The sequence below is a fragment of the Dermacentor variabilis genome, unplaced genomic scaffold (genome assembly GCF_050947875.1).
Source record: "Dermacentor variabilis isolate Ectoservices unplaced genomic scaffold, ASM5094787v1 scaffold_18, whole genome shotgun sequence".
Taxonomy (NCBI): Eukaryota; Metazoa; Arthropoda; class Arachnida; order Ixodida; family Ixodidae; genus Dermacentor; species Dermacentor variabilis.
Window position 1 is genome coordinate 2,635,742 of NW_027460346.1, and position 18,744 is coordinate 2,654,485.

Here is an 18,744-nt window from a genome sequence, read left to right on the forward strand (position 1 = left end):
TCATTACATCTGACTGTGGCATACTGCACATGCTTGAGCCAGGAGACCTTGTGCTTGCTGACAAGGGCTTTCCTCAAATCAGGAGTGCTCTTGTGGAGCGAGGAGTTAAGCTTCAGATGCCTATCTTTGCATGATCAAATGAGCCTTTCACGCGTGAGGAGGTTCTGAGCACATACAAGATAGCAAGTGCAAGAATATACATGTTGAGCGATGCATACAGCGTATGAAGCTTTACGGGATATTGTCAGAAAGACTGTCTGCTGATCTACTTCCTCATATTGGCAAAATCATTGACGTGTGCAGTGCTGGCAAATTTGCAGGCTCCAATTATGAAAGACAAAGATTAGTTGGCATGCAACAAAATGTAAATGGCTTCTGTAATAGTGCTTTGTACATATCCATTCCATTAGAAAAGAATGGTGCTGTAGCCCATATTCGCAAACTCTTTTTTTTACTCAGTGCTACATCTTGTCTGTAGAGGGAAAGAAACACTCTACCACCCCTCGCGGTTCCCTAAATTTCAGAGTTACAGAAAGTATTTTATATGCTAGGAGGGCATTTCAATTCAGAAGTTAGTTGCGAGTAATGGCCTTAATCTGATGTCATACCTTTTTATATGGGCCTTAGTCTGATGTGTGTACCTCTGGGAAAACTAAGCTGTAGTGTATTGTTGCATGTTTACTACTAGTGCACCAAGCTGCAGGCTATAATATGCTTCTTTATCCTAATTGTTCAGTGTTTGTGGGGCACGTGCAGAACACGTGGTCACCAAATTGAAGTGATGCATTATGTAGCGTATGCATATGAACCTAGTCTGTAGCATTTGTATTCGAGCCCGCTTGGCTATTTATTCATCTTGTGAATTTGTAAGTTGTTTCACAACTTGTTTTTCTCACTGTGAGTTGGACTGTGAGTCATTCCCTGTAATAGTGCCTTGTACATATCCATTCCATTAGAAAAGAATGGTGCTGTAGCCCATATTCGCACTCTTTTTTTACTCAGTGCTACATCTTGTGTCCGTAGAGGGAAATAAACACTCTACCGCCCCTCACGGTTCCCTAAATTTCAGAGTTAGAGAAAGTATTTTATATGCTAGGAGGGCGTTTCAATTCAGAAGTTAGTTGTGAGTAATGGCCTTAATCTGATGTCATACCTTTTTATATTGGCCTTAGTCTGATGTGTGTACCTCTGGGAAAACTAAGCTGTAGTGTATTGTTGCGTCTTATTACTAGTGCACCAAGCTGCAGGTTATAATATGCTTCTTTATCCTAATTGTTCAGTGTTTGTGGGGCACGTGCAGAACACGTGGTCACCAAATTGAAGTGATGCATTATGTAGCATATGCACATGAAACTAGTCTGTAGCATTTGTGTTCGAGCCCGCTTGGCTATTCATCTTGTGAATTCGTAAGTTGTTTCAAACTTGTTTTTCTCACTGTGAGTTGGAATTGTTTTTTGCAGTATTTTTGTAACAGATTTTATTGACTTTGCAAATGTTTGTGAAGACCATTTGTAATTTATCCAGCTGTACAACAACACTAAACTTCCTTTGTTTCATCTTCTCATTATGCTGCTTGTTCATGGTAGTGCACGTAACTGTGCATGCATTTATACAGCTTTGAGATTTGTGACAGTGCAACACATTTTATTATTTTCACATCAATATAAATGTTGACCAACCAGTAATGTGACAATGTATGATGTGATGATGTGTAGCAAGTGAAAAAAACATTTGTTTTGTTCTGAATGGTGTGTAACCATTTTTGATAGAGCTGTACCCATTTCTCTAGTAGTAGTTTAATTTTTCCGGCTTTAGTGGTTACTCACGTTTTGTACACTTTGTGTTGCCCGTGCAGATGCCACTTTATATTTTGTAGTAGAAATTGTGTCCTCTGTGTACCCATGTAGGCTTCTATGGGACAGAAATGTGAAAATGGCACAAAACAGAGCACACCATTTTTGCAAAAATACAGGGTTTGGCACAACTGTCTGACTGATTTTCTGTATCAAGCATCCAGTATACATATGCACTTTGTGCTAGAAGAAAGCAAGAACTGGCTGGGCTCTAACACTCAGAAACACGCACATGCCATGAATGCAGAAAAGCAATTGGACTTCGCTGCAGCACAGCAAACATATGCTCCACATCTTTTTGAGACTAAAACTGGGTATATAAGCGGTTTCTCGGCCGTTACGTTTCGTGCGGCTACCACCCAGATGAGGACATGCGTTCTTACATTTCCTCTCCAACAGTTCAGTTTGATATGTAATAGTGCTGCGTTAAAAAGCAATGTGACATATAAGTCTCACAAATGCATAGCTCCCCATTAAGACAGACAAAACAACTTACTGGCATCAGTCACTTAGTTGATACAGCACCTGGCTGTTAGAAAATTTTTCTATTAAGTATTTGCAGAAGGAGCTGAAAATCTATGATATTGCCAGGGGCAGGCTAAGGAAAAGCTTGAACACAGAGACCTTAAAATTTACCTTGTTTAATTGTATGTAAAAAATGTACATAAAATTGAACGTAGAAATTACATGGCCGACTCCAGTAAGTCATTCCCTTTCATTTTTTGACGGGTCCAGTGCATCTGGGAGGCGTACATATGACGTTTCTTTTTAATGCAGCAGCATTATAAAGATCACACTTGGCCTTTAGTGATGTAAATGTAAGGGTGCACACCCTCAGCTGGAAAGGACTCTTAGTGACGAACAGACACAATTTACACATTTGTGTGTAAAGTACCTCGAAATGTTAACTATATGTGGTTCTACCATGTGTAGGTACAAAAATTTAAGTGGGAGTTGTCGCCATCCTTTGAGTTAATGCTGGTAAAAAGTGCTTAAATGCTCAAGTCGGGGGATGGCCTGTGCAATAAAGTCATTGTCAAGTGGCACTTCAATGCAGAACTGTTGGGCCCGTGAATAGACATAGAAAAAGCACTTGTTGAGGCCAAGAACGTACAGTGATATCTGCACTTGGGTGTAGTACTTGTGCGATGGCTTTAGTTCTACACACCCATTTCGGAACACCAGGTGTAAAACATTTGACACGGCTGCCTTGCTGTCAACAATTGCTTTGTCCCTGCACGAATAGGGACACTTCACTTCCAGTAATGACAATGTGGAGCCTTGCAAAACTACTGCGTCTGGTGTGCAACAAAGCCATGGCTGCTCCAGCATTATATGAAGCCCACATTTCCTAATTTCAGCCCCTGTGCTCTTTGCAAAACAGGAGACGGCTTCGTCTTCAAGGGCTATTCCATAAGCTGTTGCTTGTGAGTAAAATGATTTGGCAGAAAGGAAGCTTTTCGCCAATACATTATATTCTTTCCTGGAACGCAAAATATCGTGAGGCTGGCTACTTGCTGATATGCGGCTGGCTCTCATTTCTTTCCAGTGCACCATGTCTCGACCTGGGTCCCGTGTTTTCTTTTCTGTGTCTGCTATTTCCTTGGCAGTCATCACAATGTTTGCCATGTAATAGCACATCTCCTCGTCTGCGTTAGGTTGCATGCTATTTGCACGGTGCAGTTCAGAAAGACGAAAATGTCCCTTTACAATCTGTTCCTCGTGCACCAGAACTTCTTGTTCAGCATATTTAGGAATTGTCACTGATAGCTCATGTTTTATGGCTGTTACAAGCGAGCAGTTGTGTTCCCACAAGCCATCAAGTAATTCAGCTACCACAGTTGCATCCTGACTAGGTGGAGCATCGGGTGGCAGTTGCACAATGTCTTCCACTGCCTTGCCAAGGAAGCCGTCCAAACATGATCCCTTCTTGTACGTTCCAAGTGCACGCACAGAAGGCTTGCCCCAGAGCCTTGGGCCACTTGTGCATGACCTGTTTTCTTCACTGTTGATGTAAAGGACGACGACGGCAATGTGCTTGCACCGTCCAACTTTACCTGCCTTGCAGGTGCAGAGTGCATCTTGCAGCAAAAAGTCAGGTACTGATGCCTGCAAGAAAGCAAAAATTGTAAGCACTTCCTTTCGCATGCTAGCTGCTTTGATTACCATAGCACTTAGACCGAACACAAGCACAATTTGAGTTCTGATATTATATTTTCAGTTTTCTGGTAAGTTACAAATATGCTTCTTCACCCTCCCCCTTTTTTTCACAATTTACAATAGCTCGAATAATGACTCGCGAAACTCGACATATGCAGGGGTTAAGATAGTGGGCGTACATGAGCCCTCCCCAAAAATAAATCGAAAAAAAGGTACATTAAAAGCTTGCAGCGCAATTGTGACCTGTGCAAAACTAAATATAGCTTTGGTGCATGTTGAGCTTAAGACAATAATATAGTTATCGCGGACACCTTAGAAAATGCTAGTCCGCAAAAAAAAAACTGCTACCGTGCCCGCGATGCAATGTAGAAAAACCTGCACCGGCAAACTGCTATAAAACAATATGGACCTTGCATCTCTGACGAAATTCCGCGTAAAGACGAAGAAACAGAGAACCTATGTAAAGCATCCGAATTATTGCTACGCGCATTAGACGATGAAACGAATTCCGACGTTGCTGCCCTACCCATCTAACTTGGCCGACGCTGCCCCGCCTTCAAATATATCGTGTGGATTCTCTCATCAGTAACATTAAAAGGCCAAAATACTCATACTACAGCTGTGTATGATTTAAAGCAGACCACTAAGAGAATTTCAAGTAGCCAGAAATGCAGCGTGTAGTGCAATTCGACGAACGCAGCGGAACTGCATCGGTGGTGCAGCACTAACTCGCCCTTTTATTCACCCGTACGATTGGCGATTTTCTTGACGAGGGCACGCTTCTCCATTTACAATTTCACAACTGCTTTTGAGGCAACTGTGATGGTACTTATTCGGCGCTGTCGCGTGTAATCAGCGGTAGCAAGATCGCTACAATGTGTGCCGGCATCGTGCCGTGCGGAGTAGTTTGATTATCAGTCCGCCCGGTTAAACGACGTGCATTTATTATTAAGGTACAGAAACAGCAATTCGGCATGCGTCGAATTTTAAGAACAACAAAAAACGAATGAGACATCGCATTAGTCAACGAAACAAAGCGGCTACTTACCACGAGCTCCACTTCGTAACTGGGCTTTGTTACGCTCGTCTGAGGGACGCACATGGCACGTATGCGGACTGGGTTGTCCCAAATTCCTTTAACGTCATGCACATGTCCACTTTCATAGAGGGCCACGCCTTTCCTGCAGCTGTCGCCACAGAAGTAGCTGCCTGGCATTTGAATGAAGGGGAAATCGCAGCCTCGGACTTCAGCCATCCCCTTGCTGCAAAGCGTTGTCGGCTGCTGCGGCCTCCCATGGGTATCCCCGAGGGCGCCCGCTAGGTGGCCATCAGTGGCGCCTCTATAGGCGGTGCACGCGGCGTTAATATAGCGTATAGCGTACGCTATAGTTGCGGACGCTAAACTAAAACTGTCTACTCGCTGTCAAAAATACTGGCGTGAGGAAAAGGGGCAACAGAAGCGAGCAAATTGACCTTCGTGCTGGCTCTCGCTTCAACAACGCCAACTAAGCGGCGAGAACACAGCGCACACGAAGCTATCACGCCTCAGCGCACCTAGACCGCAATTCATCGCAGATCACTCTCAAGATGGGGCCTGAGCGGCCGCGCTAAGCCCTGTACGCAGCCTTTTTCTTCCTTTTTTTTTCCCACACTACATTTAAGTATTGTTCAAGTTGGCCGAAAATCTATCGTATATCTAGCCGCGTTCATGGCCGCATGCGTACGGGTGGCTCCGAAACCACGATGTTAGAACAATTGAGGAATACTATGCCGTGTCACCTGCTGCAATCAGCAAAGCTCCTATTGCGCGGAAAATTTCAAGCATGTTTTCAAGCATTTGAGATATATGAAATTGACTTTGACTGACTCGAAGTGAGCGCATCGTGCACGATATTATTACTATTATGTATATTTTTAGCCTAGCCGAGTTCACGGCCGTCCGCGCACGTGCGATGCCGGAACTACGAGGCCAGAACCATTTAGAAATCGTTCTATGTTGAGTTACCCATCGTGATCAGGAAAACACTTCTATCGTGGATAAATCAAAGGAGTCTTTAGGCATGTAGGGCCCTCAGGGCTGTACTTGTCGGCGATAAGGTAGCCTCGCCACCTGTGGGATTATCTGACTGAGCTATGTCGAATGCTCGGTTGCCATAGTCGGGAGTTCGAATCCCGCCATAAGAGTTCTTTTTTTTTACGATGGTGAGCTTGAAATTCACCTGCTCCAGTGTACAACGCCTGCAGGATTGGAGTGACGCCTGTCACCGGCAAAAGATGCCGACAGCGAGTGGGACTATACTAATCCAGGTACAACCAAATTAGGAAGGCTCAATAAGCTTCAACAGGACACCCTCACCAGAACAGGAATTGGCCTCCCTGGTGCAGTATTCGGCCACCCCCTCCCAAATGGCTCACTCAATTACCCAATGACCTGACCAAGGCGGCGGTCAGACCTGTAACGGAGCAGAGGCTGCTAAGAATCTCTGGGTCCGGACAGGCCGCCAATGTAAATGGACCCTTGCAACGTTTAACACCCGAACCTTCTCGAGTGAGGCTAGCTTAGCAGGACTCTTTGAAGAACTATCAAACATTGTTTGGAATATCATCGGCCTTAGTGAGATTAGAAGAACTGGTGATGCTTATACACTGCTGAATAACGGACATGTCCTCTGCTATAGAGGTCTCCTAGATAAGAAGCAATACGGGGAAGGATTCCTAATCCATAAGGACATAGCGGGCAACATTGACGAATTCTACGGCATTAATGAGAGGGTAGCTGTAGTTGTAATCAAACTTAATAAGAGGTATAGATTAAAGGTAGTACAAGCCTACGCTCCAACATCAAGTAACGATGATAGGAGCGTTGGAACGAGGAAGTAGATCAGCTTTATGAAGATGTTGAATTAGCGATCAGAAAAGTGCAAAATCAGTATACTGTAGTAAGGGGCGACTTCAATGTAAAAATGGGGGAAAAGCAGGCTGGTAAACAAGCGATTGGCAACAACGACGTCGATTCTAGGAATGCTAGAGGAGAGATGCTGGTAGAGTTCGCAGAAAGGATTAAGCTTCGAATAATGAACACCTTTTTCAGGAAGCGTAGCAACAGAAAGTGGACCTGGAAAAGCCCTAATGGTGAAACAAGAAATGAAATTGACTTCATATTTTCTGCTGATCACAGCATAGTGGAGGATGTAGAAGCGATAGGTAAGGTAAAGTGCAGTGATCATAGGTTAGTAGGAGGTAAGATTCACCTCAATTTGAAGAGAGAAAGAGGAAAAATGTCAAGAAGAAACAGGTCAACCTAGAGACAGTAAGGGTAAAAGCCAACAAATTCAGGTTGGTACTTGCAAACAAATATGCAGCCTTAGAACAGAGAGATGATGATGACATAGAGCTTATGAATGAAACCGTTACTAGGTTGGCTTAAGAGGCAGCAATTGAAGTGGAAGACAAGGCACCAAGGCAACCAGTAGGCAAGCTCTCCCAAGCAACAAAGAACCTAATAAATAAACGACAAAAAATGAAAGTGTCCAACTCAACAAATTAGATAGAATTCGCGGAACTGTCAAAACTGATCAACAAGGCGAAAATAAGTGATATTCGAAGCTATAACGTGAGAAAGGCTGAAGGAGCGGTAAAAAATGGACGCAGCCTGAAATCAGTGAAAAGCAAACTAAGCATAGGACAAACCAAGATGTATGCACTGTAAGATAAGCAGGGTAATATCATCAGCAATCTCTAAGATGTAGTAAAGGTAGCGGAAGAATTCTGTACTGACCTGTACAGTACCCTGAGTAGTCAGGATACCTCATTTAGAAACAGCAATGAACATGATACAGAAACTCCTCCTATAAGTAGCGATGAGGTCAGAAGGGCCTTGCAAGACATGAAACGAGGAAGTGCGGAAAGAGACGATAGAATAACAGTCGATTTAATTAAATATGGAGGAGTCATAATGCTTGGAAAACAGCCAGCTCTTTATACGAATGTCTATCGACTGCAAGGGTCCCAGAAAACTGACAGAATACAAACATTTTACTAATCCACAAAAAGGGAGACGATAAAGAATTGAAAAATTATTGGCCTCTTAGTTTACTCCCAGTATAATATAAAATATTTACCAAAATAATCTCCAATAGAATAAGGGCAACACTGGACTTTAGTCAACCAAGGGAACAGGCTGGTTTCAGGAAGGGATACTCTACAATGGACCACATCCATGCCATTAATCATGTTATCGAGAAATCCGCTGAGTACAATAAGCCTCTCTGTATGGCTTTCATAGATTACGAAAGGCATTTGATTCAGTAGAGATACCAAAAGTCATAGAGGCATTACGTAATCAAGGAGTACGGAACGCTTACGTAAATGCCTTGGGAAATATCTACAGAGGTCCTACAGCTACCTTAATTCTACACAAGAAAAGTAGGAAGATACCTATAACGAAAAGGGTCAGACAAGGAGACAATCTCTCCAATGCTATTCACTCCGTGCTTGGAAGATGTATTCAAGCTATTAAACTGGGAAGGCTTAGGAGTAAGGATCAACGGCGAATATTTCAGCAACATTCGGCTTCCAGATAAAAGTGTTCTTTTCAGCAACACTGGAGACGAGTTGCAGCAAATGACTGAGGACCTTAACAGGGAGAGTCTAAAAGGGGAAGTTGAAGATTAATATGCAGGAGACAAAGATAATGATAAATGGCCGGGCAAAGGAACAAGAGTTCAAAATCGCCAGTCGGCCTCTAGAGTGTGTGAAAGAGTACGTTTACCTAGGTCAATTAACCACAAGGAAGCCTGATCATGAGAAGGAAATTAACAGAAGAATAAAAATGGGCTGGATCGCATACGGTAGACATTGCCAGCTCCGGACTGGAAGCTTACCATTATCATTTAAAAGGAAGGTGTAGGGTCAGTGCATTTTGCCGGTGCTGACATATAAGGCAGAGACTTGGAGAGTGACAAAGAAGCTTGAGAACAAGTTAAGGACCGCGCAAAGAGCGGTGGAACGAAGATTGCTAGGCAAAACGTTAAGAGACAGAAAGAGAGTGGTTTGGATCAGAGAGCAAACGGGTATAGACGATATTCTAATTGACATCAAGAGAAAGAAATGGCGCTGGGGAGGTCATGTAATGCGCCCGTTAGATAACCGTTGGACGATTAGGGTTACAGAATGGGTACCAAGAGAAGGGAAACGCAATCGAGGACGACAGAAGACTAGGTAGAGCGATGAAATTAGGAAATTCGCAGGCGCTAGTTGGAATCGGTTAGCGCAGGACAGGAGTAATTGGAGATAGCAGGGATAGGCCTTGTCCTGCAGTGGACGTAAAACAGGCAGCTGGTGGTGGTGATGATGATGATGATGACGACGACCTCGACGACGACGACGATGACGACGTGAATGATGCGCCAGCTCCCGGGCATTCGCCTTGGCGATTTCACACCTATATTTCAGGCAGAATTATTAGCGATTATATTAGCGTTACGAAAACTCCCCCAAAACGACTGATTAGCTGTTATTGTGACCGACTCGCTATCTGTATGTACAGCACTAACTGCATCTTTAGATACAAGAATTCAAAGAACATTTCGTTCGATGGTACCTCCGTACTTACGGAAAGTATGTTTACTTTGGGTACCAGGACATCATGGGTTGCACTTGAATGACATGGCCGATTCACTCGCACGAGCATCCCTCAACGGCCCTATCATATCTGTTTTGCCGACATCAGCTTATGTCACCGCGGCTAGGTACAGAGATTTCGCTATATTTCAAAACTGTGCAACATCCATGCTAACACCGTCGTCTGATTTCCACCATCTTGGATTCCCATGTAATAATAATTGGTGTCCTACAAAAGAATTGGAAGTTTCTTTTACAAAACTGAGATGTCGCATACCTCCTCTAAATTTTTACTTACACAGGTCTGGTCTCGCTATGTCCCCTCTATGTTCTTTTTGCAGTGCACGTTAAACTACCGAACATTATTTTCTCTCCTGCCGCCGCTTTCTAAGACAAAGAAAAGTATTAGTATACTCATTCACCAAACTTGGGCTATCGCTAACCTCGCCAACCATTCTTTCTTTTGGTGCGACCTCACTGGGATCCAGCCACAGGGATGCTTTTCTTTCAATTTACAATTTTATTAGAGAGACAAAAAGAATACCTTTCTGAATTTCTAAAATTATCAATATTTTCTATTTCATTTATTTACGTTAACTTATTTTATCAAAATTATTAACAATATTTTCATCACACGTCTAAATTACAGTTCTAGTCCCACGCTCCACTATTTAAATCTAGTTTGGCTTTACTTCTAAGCATACGAAAAACCGCCTGCTTCTTGACCAATCCCCCATAGTGGGTATGCGCCACTGTCTGGGACACAAGACAAGACATTCCGACTAGCATAACGTATATGCATATGTGTGGTCCCGTCTTCATCCTCGCACTTGTACCAATATTTTCAAAAAACATACGTATACGAAGTCGCTAGAGAGTTATGCCGTATATAGTCGCGTATAAGCCGCACTTTCTTTCATCCAATTTTCTCCGGTGCGAGTACGCACGAATCAGGCCTATAGCTACACATTAACACACTGTAGTGCCACTGCGACTACTGTGTCAGATAATTAAAAAATATGGCGACATATATGATCATTTTATTTGACTATCTATCGCCGCTTTCAAGCTAAGCACTCTCGGACGAACTCAGCTCAGCGGCACTCTCACCACTGTCGGGCGAGCTCGCCTCATCGAGGCCGCTCCTTAGGCTGGTCGTCCTCTGTGGCTTGCTGCACACTTGCTGAAAAGATGTGCGCTTCAGTCGCCCTGTTGGAGTTGTTTCGTGGTTGCCCCTGTTAATTCGACGCGCAACGATGATGATAACGGTATGCGGTGAGTGAAAAAAAAAAAATCTGGCGCCATCTTGTAGCGTTTTGTGGGACTAGGCACGTTTTTGGCGTTTTTTTTTTTCTTCCAATTTTTGCGTCCGAAAGTTGTGGGTGTGGGCTATACACGAGGAGGCTTATACACGAATATATACGGGAATATATATCTCCGTAGCATTATTTTGGCTCAAATACATCCATTATGCGAAATGTTTTCTCAGAACTAATTTCCCACTATAACCGAAATATATAGAAAATATCAGGCAAGCAAACACACCTAATGTTGTTGAAAAATACTTTTTCTCCGGAATAAACTTGTTTATTTATCATATACTCGAGGTATATTTACCACATGGAGTCAGTGGCAAGTGAGGCCCTCTGTTGTCCTTGGTTTATTTTTTGCCGCTTACTTTCTACCTAAAAAGGAGCGGGAGAGACAAAATAAACACACCCTCTAAATAGTCAGCAGTGAATCCACGCGGACACTGGAATAAGTTAATGTACTCGGATGCCCCATACACCTACAAAGCACACCACCTACAGAAGAAGAAAAGGTGGTTTCTTGTTCTTGTTCCCCAGTGAAATGGCGCAACCCACTATGTTGGACCGGCCATGATTCGGGCGGTGAAGGAACTGATGGCAAGCTTTTTTGATAAATTAGGGTGAAATTAAATATGTATCTTGCAGATTTTAGCAGTTTCTAGCGGAGCCTCGTCGCTCTTCTTCGACGCTCTTCTTTTTGTGCCTCCGACTTTGACTAGCAAAAATGATCTAATTCGCTCCAAATCCTGTACCTTGTATTGTTTACAGGTGAATAATTGTCACTTCCGTCAACCAAAATGCGAAAGAAAATGTCAGTTTCACGTCAATTTTCTATCCGCTTTCTTCCAACGACCAAATGAGAGAAATCCACATCAGCAGATGGACGTGGCAGTCGCCCCGAGGAGAGACGATGACGTTTTTTCCTCGTGATCCGATGCCCATATAAGGGGTAGGCAAGCCAGCCGACAGCCATTCGCCGCGTCATCAGTCTACCTGCCGGAAGCTGCTGGAAGTCTACCTGCCGGAAGGACACGTAGCTCTCGAACGAGCGCGCACTCGAGAACACATTGGACTCGGCGTGCTCTTGGCGCTTCTTCCGAGAACGAGGTCCGTGGATCCCCCCTCTCTTCTGTGGACTGCTCATCGAATGCAACGCACCTGGAACCCCAACCAATGCCACGTAAGTGGATGCAGGCGCGTGGACGGCGGCGTTTTCCTGGGCCGGCTGTGTCCGGTAACCTCGCGGCTCCTTCAGCATCGCCTGGACCTCTGCCGAAGCAAGTTATTCCGCTGCCACGTGCCGTCCGCGCCGACGCCTGCCAAGTTGGCTCCAAGCGGCGGGGTGGCTTCACTCCAGCTAACGTCCGCCTCTGCGACATCGCCCTAAGCCATCGCGAGCCACGTACGTTTGCCGACAGCCACGGTTCAGTGGAACATGCTTTTCCCAGGGTTCCCTGTGAGCATCGAGGATGCGACGCTCCACCTCCACCCTCTGCAGGAAACGCCGTGGCCAGGTCGAAGCGCAGCTGTCACTGCGTAGCCGCTAGTCCTGCGCCTATGGGGTGCCTGCCTCCGAAGATGGGCCCGACCGCGACAACAAAGCGCCTATTTCGGCGCGTGATGCTGGGTCCCGTTCAACAAAACTGGCAGGTTACCAAAAAAAGTGACTGGCCTCCGCCTCACGAACACATCGACAGTTCTGGTCCCTGGAGCACGCTCAGCGCCTTTTCAGGTTGTCCAGGTGGGAACACCAGTCGAGACGCTCAGCCGTGCTCTCGTCGGCTTGCTGAGGCCCGTCGCGCAGCCATGCGAGTGGTTTCAAGGGGGAGAGGTCGTTGCGGATGCCGGCTGCAGCTTCGCCCTGTTGGAAACAGCCACGCTGCCCATCGTGTCCGCCTCCGGCAGTCAGGTGCAGGAGGCTGCCTTTTGGGACAACCGGCGGGAGTGGCGATGATTCTGCTTTCTGGTAAGCCGCCTGGTGCTGCAAACGAAGGCGCCGGCTTGCGCGCTATCCCGCGAGACGTCAACATCCAACGCGAGACGACCGTGGTTGGCAAATCGCCACCGCGGTGGGCGCTCTCCCCAAGCAACACCACTCGCGGCGCAGCCGGCAGCTCTAGTTCCCGGCCGCTTGGTACCAGTGGCGAGATGGCCACCTTCGTGTCCGTCGTCGCGAAGCAGCTGGCTCGACGTGCCGCCTCGAGGGCTGCTGCTCTCGCACAGCGCGAGGCGGAAAAGCGAGAGCAGCGCGACCACAACACCAAGGTCGAAAGTGTCGCGGGCATGTAAACTTGAAGGAATATATAACAACATATTCCTTCTGGCTTCTGCCTGCCTAACTGCTGCGGAGCAACGCTTTAAAAAACGGCCTGCGCAACTGTTTCTCCGGAACCTGGCATGTCTATGTGCATTGAGCCAAGTACACCGTCGCTGCACACGTCGCCATCGGCAGTGGCTTCGTTCTCCCCGAGCCAACACCCACGCCCACAGGAGCTGTTGTTTTGGCAATTTGCGGACGCCATTGAGTCAAGCATGATGAGAGGCGGCTGTGCGAAGCCAGGTGTTCCCGTGGAAGCACCCGGCAGCAAGCAAGTGTGCAATGGCCGAGAGTCGCTCCCTCGAGCCTTCAAAAGACGGTGGGGTCAGCGACAGTACAGCGAAGAAACCGACGACGTCGATACCATGCGAGGTGCGCTTCGCTACACGGTGAAGTTGGAGACAAAGAACACAAGTCACTGTTTAACGTAGAACTGTCGTCGCCGTGTTTGCGTTCAGTATAATCATGTGGTGTGTGAGAAACTTTTGTAATTGTGGAATTAACCGCGTCCCGTAATGCCTTCGCTATAATTTAGATGAATAATAAAATTGTAGTTCTTATATGGACACAAGCGTAATGTCATCTATATTATTCAACGAAGTGTTCGAAAGTGATTATCACCATGAGTATGTAAAGTGCGCTATAACTTTTTTTGCAATACCATTTCCCTAAATGCTTTCATAGCGCGCTTTTACTAAGACCAACGCCACTGGATCATTATTTGCTGCAGACTCTTGCCCTGAGCTCCCAAAATGATTCGGATATGCAACATGCGGTCTTTAAGGTCCCCAAATTCACAGTTCCTCGATAAAATGTTAAGTTCATGGTGGGCTTGTAATGTTCCTTAAATTTCTTAATAAAAAAGAGCCATTCCACTCGGTAAAGGTGGATGACCAGCGTAGCTGTATATAACTATAAATAAAATAAAATTACGAAGCAGTATAATACATATATGCATGTTATTTTTATTGGTACTTACGTTTACCTCATGACCGCAGTAATTATGGCTTTATGGTCGCTATAATAAACGCCCATGGGCTCTGTGACGACACTGGAGATGTTCTTAGGGAACGTTAAGCCTCTGCACGACCGATGGCGCGTCGTGGAGGCATTCGTCGTGGTGTAACATCGAAGGTCGAACCTTTCCAAGAAAACCGCCAAGAGCCACTTTCCATCGGGACGAGACACATCGACATTAAGTTCACCCACAATGAAGATGGGATTGGAGTTCACCGGGAGGATCGACCCAAATTTGTCGATCGTAAATTCTTCAAGGTCCATCTTTGACATTGCTGGATGAACGCTTACGGTGGCGACAGCGATTCCGTCGCCATTTTGTACGGCGCACGCGTCGTCGCATTCCACGGCAAGGCTCTCGCCCGTCGTCTGCAAGGCACAGGGCGCAACGGCCGCGCTGCCGTTGTTTGCGTAGATCGCAATGCAGCAAACCATCACCCATCATCCATCGCCGGTTGAGACACATTTGGTTTCAAACTCGGCCGGGACACATACGATTGATACCACATTGCTTTATGATTAAGCTATTTTAGCTCTTTATATGCCGCCATAGTTTTTGTCTAAGTACATCACGAAACGCTGGAAACACCACAGCTCCGATGTAAAAAAAATTGGCTCGCCATCCCGGCCCTACGAAAGTGGATGTTCAGGGAAGCTGTTAAAAATCACCACTACAACTGCTGTGTGACATATGCAATGCGTTTATGCTGTGGAGTAATCGTAGTAGAGGTAATTTTGACAGCACGCCGCCGCCAATAGCGGTGCTGCAACAACATTGAAATCATTTGCTAGGCTGGTTCCTTTACATACGAAAGGCTATATATGGACGCCACTTGCCGCGTCGCGAGCTGCCATCGGCGCGGCAGCTTGCTCAACAGGTATCTTTACTGGGAAACGAATGCGGGGAGCGCCACGTGCCCCGCATTGTTTTCAGGAGGGCTTATCATCAGTTATGTGGTTCAGATTATTGTTTTGTGATTGTTCTTTATTGAAACGTATGCAGTTCTGTATGTTGTATGTGTGATTCTAAAGAATGCATGCGCTGTTCACTTTGCTGACTGCTTGAAGCCTCTGCCTTGCGGGGGTACGAACCACTTGGTCCTGGCCCTACGCTGCCGCCGCGATTGGCCAACATTTTTGCTGACGGACTCGGACACGAAGTTCCCGGACAGCCGGCCACGAATTTTGGCAGCGAAAACAGCGGGCAACAGTTTCCTTCACTGTAAAGCTTCTTCCTCATTTCTGTCCTCCGCTTCCTCAAACTTGAAGCTACTGTACGACTTCCAAACCTCTTCGCCTATGGTAACAAGCAACGTGGCTGAACGTCTTCTGGCTGCTTGTTCAATTGCGTAGCAGTGAAAAACAGCAGAAAGTCACTTCTGCAAGTTTTCCACGCAATCCAAGGGTCCCACAATGCGTCCTCGGGGTTCAGGGGTGATAACAGCGCCGATGCCAACGGCACGTCGGCAGGGTTTCGCTGCCGCCATGTAGCCAGGGCAGCAGTTGGGCGAACGAGGACTTCATTGCGGCTGAGCAAGTAATATATAAAGGGAATCAACGTAGCGTAAGATATCACGTGATTATGGCTGCTTGGTGGCGACTGCAGATTCAGCCGTGCTACACCAAAGCTCGTTGGTGTGGTAATGGTTTGGGGCTTTTAGTGGTGCCCGTCTGCAACCCCCTAGTATATGCCTAAGGGACCCGGGTTCTCCACAGAAGCGGCATTGCGGAGAGAATTGTGTACAGAAAGCCTATGAGGCGATTTGTGGTTGGGTGGGGGAACGCATTGACTTGCAGAGCTCGGAGCAATCTTTCCTGCTCTCTAGGTAGCGACTTGTGTGGGGGAGGGTATGTTCTGCGGTTTAGCTTGTAATGTTGTGTGATGTCTTGGTACGAGATTAGAAGGTGCATGCGCTTGGATTCGGATTCCTCGGCGTCGGCTCAGCGGGTCAAATCTCGAGCCACGAGATTGGCGATCTTGTTGCCAGGAATGCCGTGGTGAGCTGACGCCCATGTGATCATGACTCGTCTCGTTGGCGGATTTTTATTTATGATTCTGGGTGTGTTCGAATGAATGCTGCCGCCAGCGAAGCTGCGACTCGTCTGTTGAGGGTTGGTTACTTTGACTTCAACCTCTCTTTGGGAGAGCGCGAGGGCCGTGGCTGTTCCCTCGGCTTGGAGGGATTTGTTTCGAGGGAATGAAATGCTTCTCCGACGTTCTTTGTTTCACGATTACGATGGCTGTTGCGGCTGCTCATTCATTCATTCATTCATTCATTCCATGATTCCTGTATTGCTTTTTTACGGCCCGGGCGCGTGGCGTACTGGGTGCATGTTGCGAGGTAGAAGAGGTACAATGATGTTGCTCCGGATAGCAGGAGCTAAGCTCACAGTCTGAGGCGGCGGGTGGCTGAGGAGGCCGAGAGCCCCAGGAGTGAGAGGATGGAACTCCCAGTTTCCGTATATACGTGCCTCGATCAGCTTCCTCGCCCGTATTTTGCACTCCTTTCCGGAGTAGACGTTGTGCGGACGTACTTATCAGCAGACCCATCGCCTGCTTGTATGCCTTTCTGATCATTGTGTCGATTTTCTTGAATTCCGCCACGTTGAGTAGTGCGTATGAGGCAGCGCACGTTATTTGAGACAAGACAAAAGCTCAGACATGCCGAAGCATGTCCACCTCCCCCACGTCTCTTGTCTCGGTTCCTATTCGCCGGATCATGTGTGTCCATCGGGCTGTTGTATTCTTAAGCGTGTTGAATAATATTGCGTTTGCGCGATCCGACTGGAAAGCCATTGCAAGTATTTTCACGCTCTAAGACAGAACGATGGTGATAGTTGGCGAATCTGGTGCATGATTCTTTCGCGGTGAGACCAAGAGTAGCTCCGACTTTTGGGGGATGCAGCTAAGGCCGCATGACTTAGCGTAGTCGCTCACCACGTCTGTGCCTTCTTCCACGCGGCTCTCTATTGCCCTAATGTACCCTGTGGATTGTTTTGTCGGCGTAGAGGCCATGCTGGATCGCCGGGATGTTATTGAGGAGCAGCGGAAGACATATTAGGGCGATATTGAACACGAGACGACATAACACTGCGTCCTGAAGTGTGCCGCGGCCACCCAGTAGAAGGCGATTTGTGGCTTAGCTGCCTGACCTTTGGGATGACTTTTCTATCTGAGAGGAAATCTCTGATGTAGCAATACGTCCTGGGGTCAAATCCTAGTGTGCTTGGCATCTGTAAGATTGCTGCATGCTTGACGTTATCGAACGAGGCCCCTTTAAGATACAAGGTGAGGATAGGGGTGGGGAAGTTGCGCGTCGCTGGTACAGTCACCTCCTATTTCAGCTGAAGTAGGATGGTCTAGGTCTAGATGTGCAGACGGAATCCTGTCACCGTTGTTGGAAATTTCCCTGAGTGCTCCAGGAATGGTTGTAGCCGGTTGAGAACGATGTGCTTTAGGTGGTGGTGGTGGCGATAAACTTTAATGAAAGGGGGAGGGCAAGGGGGAGGTAATTTAGAAATAAATGCAATCAAATACGTTAGATATAATGTGCTTTACGAGCTTATCCGTGCACGAAGTGAGGAAGATGCGCTGTCGGTTCCTATTGGCTGGTGGCTTGCTTCTAGGAAGCGATGCTGACCTGCTTTTGACACTCAGACCGAGGTACTTTCCCATACAACCATCGGAACTTCTGCCAACCAACGCCGGCAGACCAAACGAGCTACTAGATGAGGATATTCAGCTACATGAACTAACAGCGGCAATAGTAGGATTAAGACGTCATAAAGCCCCGGGAATGGACCAAGTCACCAATAAAGCGCTTGTCAATCTTGACAACCCCTCACTACTGGAGCTTACCGCCCATGTGAACAAAGTATGGAGGAAAGAAAGTCTTCCCTAGGACTGGGAAACGGTGGAGGTTTATCTCATACCAAAGTCAGACCATTAATGCTTTCGCATTCACAACTCATTAGAAGTGCTTAGGTGTCCAAGGAATTTTACATCGGAGCTGTTTATGCGGACCCTGTGCCGTCGTTGTCGGACTTCGCTAAAAAGAGCCCACGTGACCTAGCGGGAGAGGAAAAGAAGAGCTCAACAGGGGGATGTGGTGGGAGTGGCTCCTTTCCCCCTGTGAGAATACTATCTTAAACGCGAATCTTATACGGTTGTCACATGGTGCATTTTCGTCGATCAAGCCAGACCGGCATCGAATTTATCGACGATTGATTCCGCCGTGCCTTGAAAGAAACAAATGTTATGCTGGCGGTTTGCGGCCAACGAACAATGCCCAGCGATTGAAACGCAATACTAGGAGCGCGTGGCTTTTTGCGCACTTCTTGCACCTGCAAGAAGTGCCGGCACCCACGTCAATCGTCAAAAGGATTGCAGCGCCCGCATCTCCAGCGGTGTGGGCCTTCCGCCCAATATACGGAGCTTTGGATTACTGGTTCCGCACATTCCATC